The sequence below is a fragment of the Rousettus aegyptiacus genome, unplaced genomic scaffold (genome assembly GCF_014176215.1).
Source record: "Rousettus aegyptiacus isolate mRouAeg1 unplaced genomic scaffold, mRouAeg1.p scaffold_m13_p_12, whole genome shotgun sequence".
Lineage (NCBI taxonomy): Eukaryota > Metazoa > Chordata > Mammalia > Chiroptera > Pteropodidae > Rousettus > Rousettus aegyptiacus.
Genome location: NW_023416287.1, coordinates 60,545,049 through 60,558,143, shown reverse-complemented (window position 1 = coordinate 60,558,143; position 13,095 = coordinate 60,545,049).

The window sequence follows — 13,095 nt, the reverse complement described above, 5'->3', positions numbered from 1 at the left end:
GATTAAAGCAATTTGAGCTCTGGAGCTTCCTCAGGAATCCGACTGAAGCCAGTCTCCCCAGATGAGACCACCCTCTGCTAGCTTGTTCCCTCTGCTTCCTCTTGTTTTTCTCACTCTCCTTTTCCTGAGAGCACTCAACCAACAAACATCTTGAGCAAGAATCTCCAACTCAGGCCAGGACAAAAACAACCATTTATTTAATGCCTAGTATGTGCAAGCATTTAACTTAGATTTGATTATCCCTAATGTCATTTAAAATTCAGGGCAAAAGCTAAATATTATTAATCCAATTTTACGAGTGAGGAAAGAACCTCCAAGAAGTGTGTATTGTCTAAAGTTACACTCTAAAAATGGCCACCATGTGAATTCAGGTTCAAATGACTGCCAAGAATATGTTCTTAACCAATACACTAGTCTCTCTTTTAAGTTAACAAGTACTGAAGATATTTATAGTCTTCCTGCTAGAAGAGCTGCTCCCTTCCTTGCCAGAGGGGTTCTGAGGTGTGTAAAAGACTATGGGCTTTCATTTTATGACTCAGTTCATGCAAGGTTAGTGTTGGAGATATTCATTAAATTTTGAGAGCCCCATTCCTCAATATCAGATGCTATGTCCTCAGGCAAGAGGGTGTTTCTGAATTCCTGTAAGAGAGCTCATATACTCTGACTCTCTAGGGAGAAAAGGGAGCTTGACATTCAGTATTAACTTCTATTGTGAAGAGTAAGGAGAGGGTAATATGGGAAATTGCTTTCAAAAGCCTCTTGCAATGGAAAAAAAAAAAAAGGAAACAAGCAGCAGTAAATTGTGTCAACATCTGACTTTACAATCTATTTTACTTAATTATTTTAATAAGAACTTGAAAGCACATTGTACCATACAAATCCCCTGTTGTTTAGGAGAGCCAAGTGAATTTTAACCTTTAAAAAGTAAGTTCTATGGGAATTTGTCTAGGCTTTATAGGTGTTTTAGTGTTGACGAATCTATTGGTTTTATCTAAAGATGATTGTAATACACTTTTGCTTTACTAAGAATTTGTGTTTTACTTATGCATTTAAAACAAAGAGAGGCCAGTAAACATTATCATGCTACTTAGGTAGGTTTTGTTTTAATTGAAATGCCACCAACAAATATAACTTCTTTAGTTAGGAGGTTATTTTGTTGGTGGTGGTGGTGTTCTTTTTTTATCATCTATGATTTGGTGAATATTTTAAACACATTTAATAGAATTGCTAAGGTATTACAGAACAGAAAATAATCAAGATTAATACAGAGATTTCTCATTTTTAAGGACATTTATTTTGAGGAAGGTATTTGTTCACAGCAGTTATTTTCCAGATTTTTCTAGATTTTCTAGATTTTCTTGCTGGACAAGAGATCATTTTCTATGGGCCACAGCATGCACCTATGAAACCAAACATTGATGTAGTACATATAATCACAGTGGTGGAAAAGAGGAGCTTTCAGGCAAAAAACACTTTTAAAACAGCCAACTTATTAATGGCTGCACGTTTCTCAATTTTCTTTATCTTCCCTTCCTCTACCTCCCAGCCCCACTACACACTCCACAGAATCATTGATGCTGGACAGCCCTGCTATTAATGTCTTTCTTTCTCCACTGGCTACAAGATCTTCCAATTGTTCGTGAATTAAAAATAAAAACCCCATCGACAGATAATGAGACATAAAAATATCAAGGCATGACCCCTTTTCCGTTAAAAAATCATGATAATTTAAATGGAAAGACAAAGAATCAAGTCAGAGCTGTAAATTTAGAGCTTTGAGACTAATGAGTTTTAAAGTATAATTGTATATGGAAGATGGAAGAAAACAAAACGGGCAAGAAAATGTACTGTTACTTTACCTAAGAGAAATTGTCTAGAATACATGTGTAAGCAGACCACCAGCCCTAACTTATTTCTCCTCACAACTTTTTACCTTTTTTTACCAGCACCTTCCATCTCCTGAACCTGAAACTGCATTAATTGACACCAACAAGTATCTCCCAATAATGGTTTTTGAACATTTTTGGTGTCTTGAATTATGGCTCTATAATTTACAGGTTATGCTTTTGAGAAAGTTCCTTAAACAATTTGGACTCCAGTGTTTTTCTCTGTGACAAATTTTTATGAAGACATGAGATAATAGAGGTATCAAACCTAACATAGTTCCTGACAAACTGGAGTTTCAATAAGTTTTCTCTGTCTATTTGACGTATATGTTTGCTTTCAATCATTCACACTTTATTGTGATTAGTTTAATCAGAATGCTTTCTTCTCCAATGTCTACCTTATTTAAAAAATAAGAGTTTTGATGGAAGTGTGTGAGGGGAAACTTCATGTGCCGCAAAACAGCAAGAAGGTCCTGGATACCTGGAAGAGAGAGCAGAGGGGCTCTCGGAGGGATGGAGGCAGAATGGTGTTATAGGATATTAAAGGAAAATTTCATCTATTGTTGATTTTTTTTGAGGCTAGAAAAAGAGAGGAAATATATACTTTCTAGTCTTTCCCTGTCAAAAGACCTCTTGAGTTCAGAATCTAATATTTGGGCACTTCATTAACATCACTTCTCAGTTACACTTAGCTTTTATAAGTTCCTCTGAGCAACTGGTAAGAAGTTATCATGTGAAATGTCATTCTCCTTTATAAATCTATTTTCCTAATAAACTTTAGATGCACATCCTGTTTATAACTGGAGACTGACTATAATTTAGATAACACCTGATTAAAACCTATAACTTCAGTACTGATGTCATTAAATGATATTTTCTGCATTTTACATGTTTCTTAGATTAATTGTGTTGTGGAAAAGGACATATCTTCTACTGATCACTTTTGAGATTAGTTTTCATTTGGGTTCTCCAGAACTCTCTAAGATTCTGTATAAACTAGGGATATATTTTGTTACACTGAATGATTTCCATTCTGCTTTTGAAATTATTAACTCTACCCTCAGAATCTGAACAAAAGAGCATCTCGCATTATGTTTCAAATGTGACTACCAATGTGGCTTCAGGGGTATTACAGAAAATTAAAACAAATAATTCTACCATCTCTCACCATTCTAGCGTCAAACTGAATAAAAATAGTAAGTGAACCCCATGTCCTTATAACTGGTTGAATTCTGGAGAATCTTTCCTCCTTAAATCATCCCCTAAGAAGCTGAGAATAAAGTTTAATATTTCTGCCCCATGGCCCATCTTCTCTACCACAATTCCATGGGAAGCAGACAAATTCTCATGTGATATGAAGTTATATAAAATAATCAGGATTTGACAACTCATTTCAGTTTATAAATGTCCTTTTCAAAATTCCTACCTTTTATAATGTTTTCCACTTTGCTCCTAAGAATCTAATTTTATAAAGAATCTTTGACAGTTTCATTTAATGTTACAAATTTATTCAGTAATGGTACAAATCCATTGTGAAGTGCCAGCAAAACAAGCAAATGCCTTTATTTAGTGTCATTGCAGTTATAAGATCCATGGAATGTAAGAGAGAAAGAAATCATTGCATCGAGTCCAGCAGAATACAGACTCTTAGAGACTGCAGAGTATCAGTGAAATAACGGGTCACAGTCAAGGTCAGTTTAAACATTTTCTTCCCTTGGGAACAATTGCACATGACATAAATTGAGCACTCCTTTTTTAAGCTATTAAATGAACTTGAAGAAACTTGGATATTTTCATTTTTTCCTTACAACACTAAGGACAATGTAAGTACTATGAAAAATAAGAGCATTGGAGAATAGTGTTGCAATTCTGATTTTTTAAAGTTTAAAAAATATTATTCCATGGAATACAATAAATAGAAAATTATCTTGATGGTGTGGATTTGTTTTTTATTGTCCAAGATCCTATCTTAAAGTGGATGTCTGCTGCCAGTATTTGACAAAGTGACAAACCAAATGGCACTAATAGGTAGAAACTTCTCCCAAACTAGAGAAAAATAGCTCTCAAAAAAATAAAAGACCCTTAAGTACAAAAGGAGAACATGAGCAGAAGAATAAGAGGGCCCTCAGGGGGAAAGAAAGTACTGAAAAATATAGTTATAAATTTTGCCCAAGGCCAAAGTAAACAGAATACTAAAAATCAGTTCAAAATTTTAGAGCAGTGTCAATAAGAGTCTGATATGAAACAATATTAAGAATCAGATTTTATTTTGTTACCTTTTAAATCTGCTTTGGCTACTAACAAAAGCTCTTTCATTCATTCATTCATTCACCATAAGTTTATGTGTCAGAATTTGTACTAGGCACCAAGTATGTAGTAGTAAACAAACAAAACAAACAAATAAAAACATAAAAGAAACAGACTGGTTATAATGCCACATTGGGGATAAATTTAGAATGTTCTGGTAAACCACAGAAGGAGTTTGGGATATAAGAAAAATTTCTCAAAACAAAATCAGTGAAAAACAGTTCAAGCACACAGAAACACATTTAAAATTCCAAGAGCCAGAGAGAGAAGGAGAGAGAGACATGAAAGATGTATGCCATGGCCAGAGCTTTGAGTTTGAGGAGAGTGGCAAAAGAAAAGATAAGAGAGACAAGCAGTGGGCGAGTAGATTGGAATTCAATTGTAAGTCTTAGAAACTAATTTCAAAATAATGCAAGCAAGAAAAGAAGAGGAATTTATTGGAACTATGTTGGGCTATGGCAAGCATAGATTGAACAATCATACTATGAAAAGGGGAGGAATGCATCTGGGTCTCAAACAACTAGAAGAGAAGTTGAATACCATCAAAACTCTCTAGCTCTTGCCTCTGCCTTGCTACCTATCAGCTTCATTCTCATTGCTTTGTCCCAATAACTCTTGAGTTTTATGTCTGGAATTAAAACTTTAGAGATTGAAACTAATTTTCTTTCTTAGTTATTGCTTCAAAAATTTGGGGAAAGTACATTTACACATTCATTCTTTTCTCCTTATTGTTCACTCCTCTGCATGTCTACTCTGCACCAGGCAAAGTTTGATGTGGGGGGTTCATGTGATGAACAAGACAGAAAAACCCATGCTCTCACAGAGCTTACATCCCAGTGGGAGAAAAGAAGCAGTGAACAAGCAAACTAATACATAAATGATGCAATTTTATGTAGTGCTAAATGTCTATAAAGAAATAAAACAGAAAGCTGATGAAGTGATTGTGTGAATAAGGGAGGGGTAAATTGGTATCGAAAGGAGGCGAAGTTTGAATTGAGCTGAGTTAAACAAGAGTCAACTCTTGGTAATGGAAAGAGAAAGATTTAAGCAGAGAGAACAGTAAATGCTAAGGTCCAAAAGAGGAGACAGTTGGCATGTTCAAGATGTAAATAGAAGGCCAGTAAATCTAGGTAGTTAATGAAGAAAAAAGTGGTTGGTAGGTGATTCGCCACAAACAAAATCGGGAAACAGGAAATGGACTAGTTTATGAGAACTTGTAAAATCAATTTTATTCTAAGTGAACTAGAAAAACATTGTAGGTGACAGGAAGGGAGAAAGAATAAAAGCAGAGATACCAATTATAAAGCTCTTGCAGTGATTAAGGCAAAAGATAGTAGTTTGGACTATGGCAATCATAGAGGCAATGGAGAAAAGTGGATGAATTTGGAAAATATTTTAGGGATAGGGCCAAAAGAACTTGATGATAGATTAAATGTAAAAGGGTAAGAGAGAGAGAAACTCTTAGGTTTGGAGCTTAGGAAAGCAATAGGCTAAGTAGTGATATCATTTGCTGAGACGGAAAGTTCCAGAAGATGAACGAGGTAGTTCTCAGGGTGGGGGCTGAGTGATATGCGTTGAAGGATTAGAAGGAGATATATTTTGGCTAGATTAGGTTAGGTCGTAAGGCCTATTACACAGTCAAGAAAGTTTTTAAAAATTTATACAGGTATACCTCTGGAACCTAACAGCTGTGAGTAGAGGTTCACATTTTCCTATACTTTCCAAATCTATATTGATAGTAACTATATCATTTGTGGCAAGGAGATACGAAAAGAATGTTAAGGAGCGGGCAAATGCATAAGTCCAATCTAAATATATACACACACATGCATATATATGTATGAATACACACACACATATATATATTTGTTTATACACAAGATACATACATACTATGTCTAGCCATCCGTATCTATAAATATGTATGTGTGTATTTATAGGTATATGAATGTAGTTTGCACTATGACAGGAACATGGCTTATATTAGAAGCAAAAGGGGAGGAGGCAAAGACTAGGTGTCCAGTGACAGCAGCCTTACATGCCCCCTCTGGCAGCCATTAGAGTCAGCAAGTCACCCTTAACTCAGAAGTTGTCAGCAGTCATGGGAGAGAGGGTGTTCAATTAAATAAATATTTCTCGAACACCTACTATGTGCTAAATTGTGTACATATTCTTTTCTACATGATTACAGGTAATCGAATTGAAAAATTCTGTCCTTTACTATTTTTAAAATACCTCCTCTCATAAATATATATATATACACATATGTATATATGTGTATATATATATATATCCTTAGCCAATGAAGGTTACCATCTCAGTCCTTGTCAAGAATATCCTACACAGTCAACAATTTCTGCCTCATTCACCAAGGACATTTGTAATTCTGACAAGATGTCTCTGTCTTTCAGAACATCCCTGCAGGAGATTGTCAACTTTAAAAAATGGTGCCCTAAATAAAAGGGATAAAGTAGTTAATGTCCTTGTTTTCATAGACTAAAGTTCATGGAAAAACTCCGGACTCCTCCCCAAACACCTTTGGCGACTGGTTTAACATATAATTCATGCTGGCTCCTTTTATTTTCAAGAACATTTCTCTTCCTTAGAAATCTCTTTAATAAATGCTCTCTGGATTGATTACTCTCTCCCCTGGCAGTCTTTTCTTTTTTTTTTTTTTTTTGCATTGGTGTAATTCTATTATATGACATATGTTAAGTATCTATATTCATGCTTAATACATAATAGATGTTTAATTGACAAGAGCACATTGCTAAACTTGTGCGGTTTTAGTGTCACTCAGATTTAAAATTTCAGGTTTTATAAAACTTATTCCCCCATTACATATTTTATGCTCTATGGTATGTTGTAAATGTTGGAGACTTATAATTTCTGCCTATTTTGAGTCTGTAGATGTTATCTATCACTGCTCTTTCTGAGCCTTTCCCAAAACAGCCCATGATGCTAGCTTATGTACATCTGTTTTGCAGGTATTGGTTTGCAGTGCTAGTTCAATGCCATACCAAAGGTCATGCTAAAATTCTCTTTTGACATGAAGAGCACCAAGAAAGGATTAGTTCTTTCTCTAAATAATTTTGTAAATGGTTCTTTCCTTATAATAAAAATATGATTTCAATTATATTTTAGAATAGAATCTTGTCATTCCCATTGAAAGGAGCTTTTATTGATATAAAAATAATGATTATCACCATAAGAAATGTGGAAAATAAAACATAAAAATCTGAAAGTACAATTTATACCACAACTCTTCTTTTTGAGGCTTTAGTACAAGTTTTCTGGCCCCTGTACTTAGGAGTGAACACAGCGGGGTGCCAAAGGACGTTTCACATCCAGTTTTGATGGATGAGTGCCTTGGAAAACTTGTACTTTTAACTGTATTTACATCATGAAGGCATAACTCCTGTTTTGACAGCCAGGTTTTGTAGCAGTTCATTTCAGTTGTCATAGTAGGAGCTCATTTTTGACATGCAGATATGAACCAATATTTAGTTTTGTCAAGTTCGGCTTGCCAAAATGGAAACTATATCAAAACTCCATAGCACAATTAGCAGCAGTTAACTTGATTAAGAGAATAATTCTAATTTGTGATACATTTTGCTTATGTAACAATGTGTAATAAAATGTCCTTCTTAAAAAAATTAAAGTAATAACGAGATTTGTTTAAGCAAGATTCAGACATTTAACAGAGTACATGATATTCATAGATCTAAAAAAAAAATCAATTGCAGATATTAAATGGCTAGATGATTTAAACATATTTTTAAAATTTTTTCTGCTTGGATTTGTGAATGTTTATAATAATGAATTCATTTAATTTGTGTGAATTCCATGCATCTAGAGTTTTAGTAATTTTACATCAAGTTTTATTCCACCATTTAAAAACAAACAACTGAGGATTCTATAGCTATAGTTATAAAATTGTTGTATCAAGGAAGTAGTAATAACATATTAACTTTTTACTTTAATACACATTACAATTTAGTGACCCATCTGTGAATTTATCAGCCTATAAACTACAGGAAAAGTTTCATTCTGCAGCATTTGTATTAGCTATTTCTGCTGATAACTGGCTTCTTTTACAGGTAGCAAAATAAAATGAGCTCAACGTCATTTGGTTATAATGTTGAAAAGATGCCATAAGAACTTAATGTTTGTTTATGTTAATTAGTCTCTGGCAAAATTATTTTTATTTACCTTGTTTTGCTTGAAATCACAGAACCTATGAGTGACATTAAGTGAGGACTTACTATGTTCTGTTGTACATATTCTAATATGATCCTATTTTATTTAATTGGGTTTCAAAACATGTTAAGTTTTTCTTATGTCAAATAACTCATCTAACTTTTTTCCTCTCGTCTGGATATAACTACCTTAACACACAACCTCTAGGTACTGGTTAATATCGTATTATCTCTGGATGTACGGGCTTTGCAATTGCATCGTTTAGGTCCAAATCCTAATTCTGCCATTTATTCTGTATGACTTTGGACAATTTCTTTAAAACTCCCTACTAAGTTTTCTCATCTGTAAAATGGGAATAATAATACTCCATACCTTATTTCATTGTTGGGGACATGAAATTATTAACATAACAAAGGGTTTAAAACCATTTGAATAAACATTAAATGTTCAATGATTATCATTCTTGCAGAAATAATTAGGTGTTATTTTTATAAAATAAAGAAATGATCAAAATTTTTAATTCATATATAATACCTAGAAACATGTCCATGTTACAGTACTTTTGGTAATATTTGGTCAGCATTTTATGATATTTTTATACTATAATACTCTGATTTGACATTGCAGAACACAATATTTGACTGATTACTTCCTTCTGCGGTTTTTAGAATTCTAAGATTAAAAGGATACTTCATCCTTTGTTTTATAGGGGTATTACTAGAAAGGAAAAAGTCCCTATGTTGGAATGCGATTAATAATGCTTTAAGAGATACATGGGTTATACGGTCACAAAATAATTTTAGTGTCAGATTCAGAGAAAAGATTCAATCCCTTAATTTTATAAATGAGAAAACAGAATCAGAAAGATTAAATAGCTTACCCAGAGTCACTCAACTGGTTACTGAGAGTCAGTGTGTCATGGTTTATTAAGAACATTTTATCACTATCTGGGTGACCTCCAGAAAATTATTCAACCTCCCTGAGCCCCACTTATCTTCATTGGTATAATGAGTAAAATCTACCAATATGGTTGTTGGAAAGATTAGAGTAATACATTGCATGAGTAACATAAGGCAAGCTTTAATGTGGCCTTATGCCCTCCTGAGACCGAGAGGAAGAGGGGAGCACCTGTTGCCAAATAGAGAAAAAAATGAGTGCAGATTATCATCGTTGTGGAAAAGGGATACTGAAAGCTGTCAGCAGAAAACAGGAGTGGGGGAATGGTATATGGAATCATTCTAAAAGTTTGTTTTCCCAAGAAACTAGACTTTGGCATGTTTCAACAGACATTTATTGAGCATTTATTATTAGGTGCCAGGTACTGTTCTAGGGGCTGGAAATATAGTGGTGAATGGAACAAAAATCATGTCTTATGGCACTTGCTTTCCAGTGAGGGGAAGCTAGATTATAAGCAAATAAATTTTAAAAAATAGATAATGGATTAAATTATAATAAGTATTCTAGGGTAAACAAGGCAGGGAAAAGTAATGAAGAGTTACTGTGTCTGGGGAGGAGGATGAGATGGATTTTAAACCAGATGATCAAGGAACAGAAGGTTCATTGAGCAAACCACTTTAGAAGTCATTATTTTTCAAGGGAGAGGAAATATCTCCCTCAGAAAGATGTAAAAATTTCTGGCTTCCAATGTATTTAGAGTTTTATCCACAAGGATTTTTATCACAGCTTTATTTTATGGGAGCAAGAAAATAGAAATAACATAAAATCCCAACTGAAGAGTTTGCTAAATAAAACATGAATGGGAAAAAAAATCCAGTATATTTGAAATCGTGCTATGAAAGAAAATCTAAAAATATGGGTATGTGCTCCCTAGTTTCAAAAACATATATGGTATATGCACCTGATTTCTTCAGTATGTTTTCCTCATATTAGAAAAGAGTACAATGGTATTCCATAAAATGTTGATAATATTACTATCATGGAGGTATGATAGAAGTTTTTAATTTTTTAAAAACTTATCTTTCTTATTTTATAGTAGAAACAAGTATTGCTTTTCTAAAAATTATAAAAACTAAACTGAAAAGATCTAGAAATTAGAACTCCTACAAACGTCTTCATAAGACAGAAAAGATGTTTATCAAATTTAAGAATGACATAATTTGAAGAATTAACATGATGTAGGACAAATCAAAATTAAAAATTATTTTGACATACCAGTAAAGAACTAAAGACATCATGATATACTTTATTAAAATAAATTTGAAATCTCCATTTGGGCTTTTTAAAAATCAATTAAGAGTGTTGGGGGATCCATTCGACAGCAGCTCATGCAAAGAAGGACCTGAGGGTGTTAATGACCAGAAGCTCAACATGAGCTCATAGTGTGACACAGCTGCTTAGAAGCTAATGAATTTCTACATTATTTAATATACTTCTAGTGTCAGCACAAGAGACGTAATTGTTCCTTTGTGGTTCACATTAGTCAGCTAAAATGGAGCCCCCAGACGATGTAAAACACTCTCACTGAACCTTGCTTTTCTTCTTCACAGCACTAGTTACACTTACAGTTCAATAACTTATGCAACTGATTACTTAACCTCTGTTGTCTCTGCTGTCCTGTAAGCTCTCTGAAGACAGGACTGTACCTGTATCATTTACTGCTGTATCTCCAAAGTCTAATGCAGGCACTCACAAAAAAATTACAGTTTGCTCTTTTGAGTATTGTCAGTTCCAGTAACCTCATTTATTCTATTTAACAACACATATCATGTCTATTTGTGCCACGCATGAGTTGAAGTCCTTTAGAGAGAGAGATTAATTCATTATTTTTACTTACAACCATGTGAGTCAGGTAGATGAGCATACCGAGATACGGAGAGGTTAAATAGCTGGTATGTGACATAGCAGAAATCTGAACCTATGCATTCTACACTCTGTTTAGGTTCAAAAACAAAACTGAAAAATCTATGCTTCGTCTGTATGAAGGTGACCCAAAAAAAGGATTAAAGAACTAATTGCAATATTTGAAAGAAATAGACAAATTTAGGGTAAAAACAAACAGAAACAGAGTTAATATGACCACTTGACTTCAAATTTAGAAGTGCTTTTATGTAAAACAGAAAGTAATAATTAAAAGTAACGCGATTCCCTATGTTCAGTAGAAATTTACATCCTGATTTACTAGGGCAGTCCCACTTTATACCTAGTGTAACAACCCCACGGGACACATCCTACATAAGGCCACTCTATTAAGACTAGGAGACATAGCAGCCCTGTCTAATACATAGAAACAAACACATGGATGCAGCCAAAATGAGGAGACAAAGAAACATGTCCCAAATGAAAAAATAGAACAAACCTTCAAAAAAGAACTAAACAAAATGGAGACAAGCAACCTACCAGATACAGAGTTCAAAACACTAGTTATAAAGATGCTCAATGAACTTAGGAGAAGAGTAGATGAACTGAGTAAGAACTTTAACAAAGACATAGAAAATATAAATAATGATGAAAACTTTTCCCATCCTGGAAAGGAAAAAGACATACAAGTCAGGAAACTCATAGAGTCCCAAACAAGATGAACCCAAAGAGGCCCACACCAAGACACATTATAATTTACATGCCAAAGGTTAAAGACCAAGGAAGAATCTTAAAAGCATCAAGAGAAAAGCAATTAGTTACCTACAAGGAAGCTCCGATAAGATTATCAGCTGATTTCTCAACAAAAACTACAGGCCCAACAGATTGGCATGAAATATTCAAAGTGATGAAAAGCAAGGACCTACAACCAAAATGACTCTACCCAGCAAAGCTATCATTTAGAATTGAAGGACAGATATAGAGCTTTCCAGGCAAGAAAAAGCTAAACGGGTTCATCACCATGAAAATAGTATTAAATGGTAAAGGGACTTCTTAAGAAGAAGAAAAAAATATATCAAAAACATAAATAATAAAATGGCAAAAGCTACATATCTATCAATAATTACGTTAAACGTAAATAGACTAAATGCTCCAATCGAATAACAAAGTAGCCAAATGAATAAGAAAACCAGACCATACAATACGCTGTCTATAAGAGACCCACTTCAGATTGAAAGACACACACAGACTAAAAGAGGTGGAAAAAGATATTTCATAAAAATGAAATTTTTATTGAACAAAAAAAAGCTAGGGTAGCAATACTTATTCCAGACAAAATAGACTTTAAAACAAAGGCTATAATAAGAGATAAAAAAGGACCCAGTTATCTGCTTCTGGTTATTTATCCGAAGAAAACTAGTAGTTACAAAACAGTCATGGATGTGAATTATAATGTAAGAAATATAGTCAATTAAATATAATAACTATATATGGTGGAAGATGAGTACTAGATTTATCAGAGTAATCATTTTATAAGTTATATAAATGTCTAATTACTACTATATTACACACCTGAAATCAATATAATATTGTATGCTAACCATGATTGAAAAAAAACTATTTAAAATAAATAAATAAATAAATCTAAGTAAATTTAAGTCAACTTAAATAAAAACATTAATCTATGTTAAAGGGTGTGTTAAGCATAAAAAAAGCCCCCCAAGGTGTCTATATCCTAATCCTCAGAACCTGTGTATATGTTACCTTACATGACCAAAGGGATCTTATAGGTGAGATTAAGGTTAAGGACCTTGAGATGAGACTACCCTAGATTATTTGAGTAGGCCCAATCTAATCCTATGAGTTCTTAAGAGCAGAAACTTTT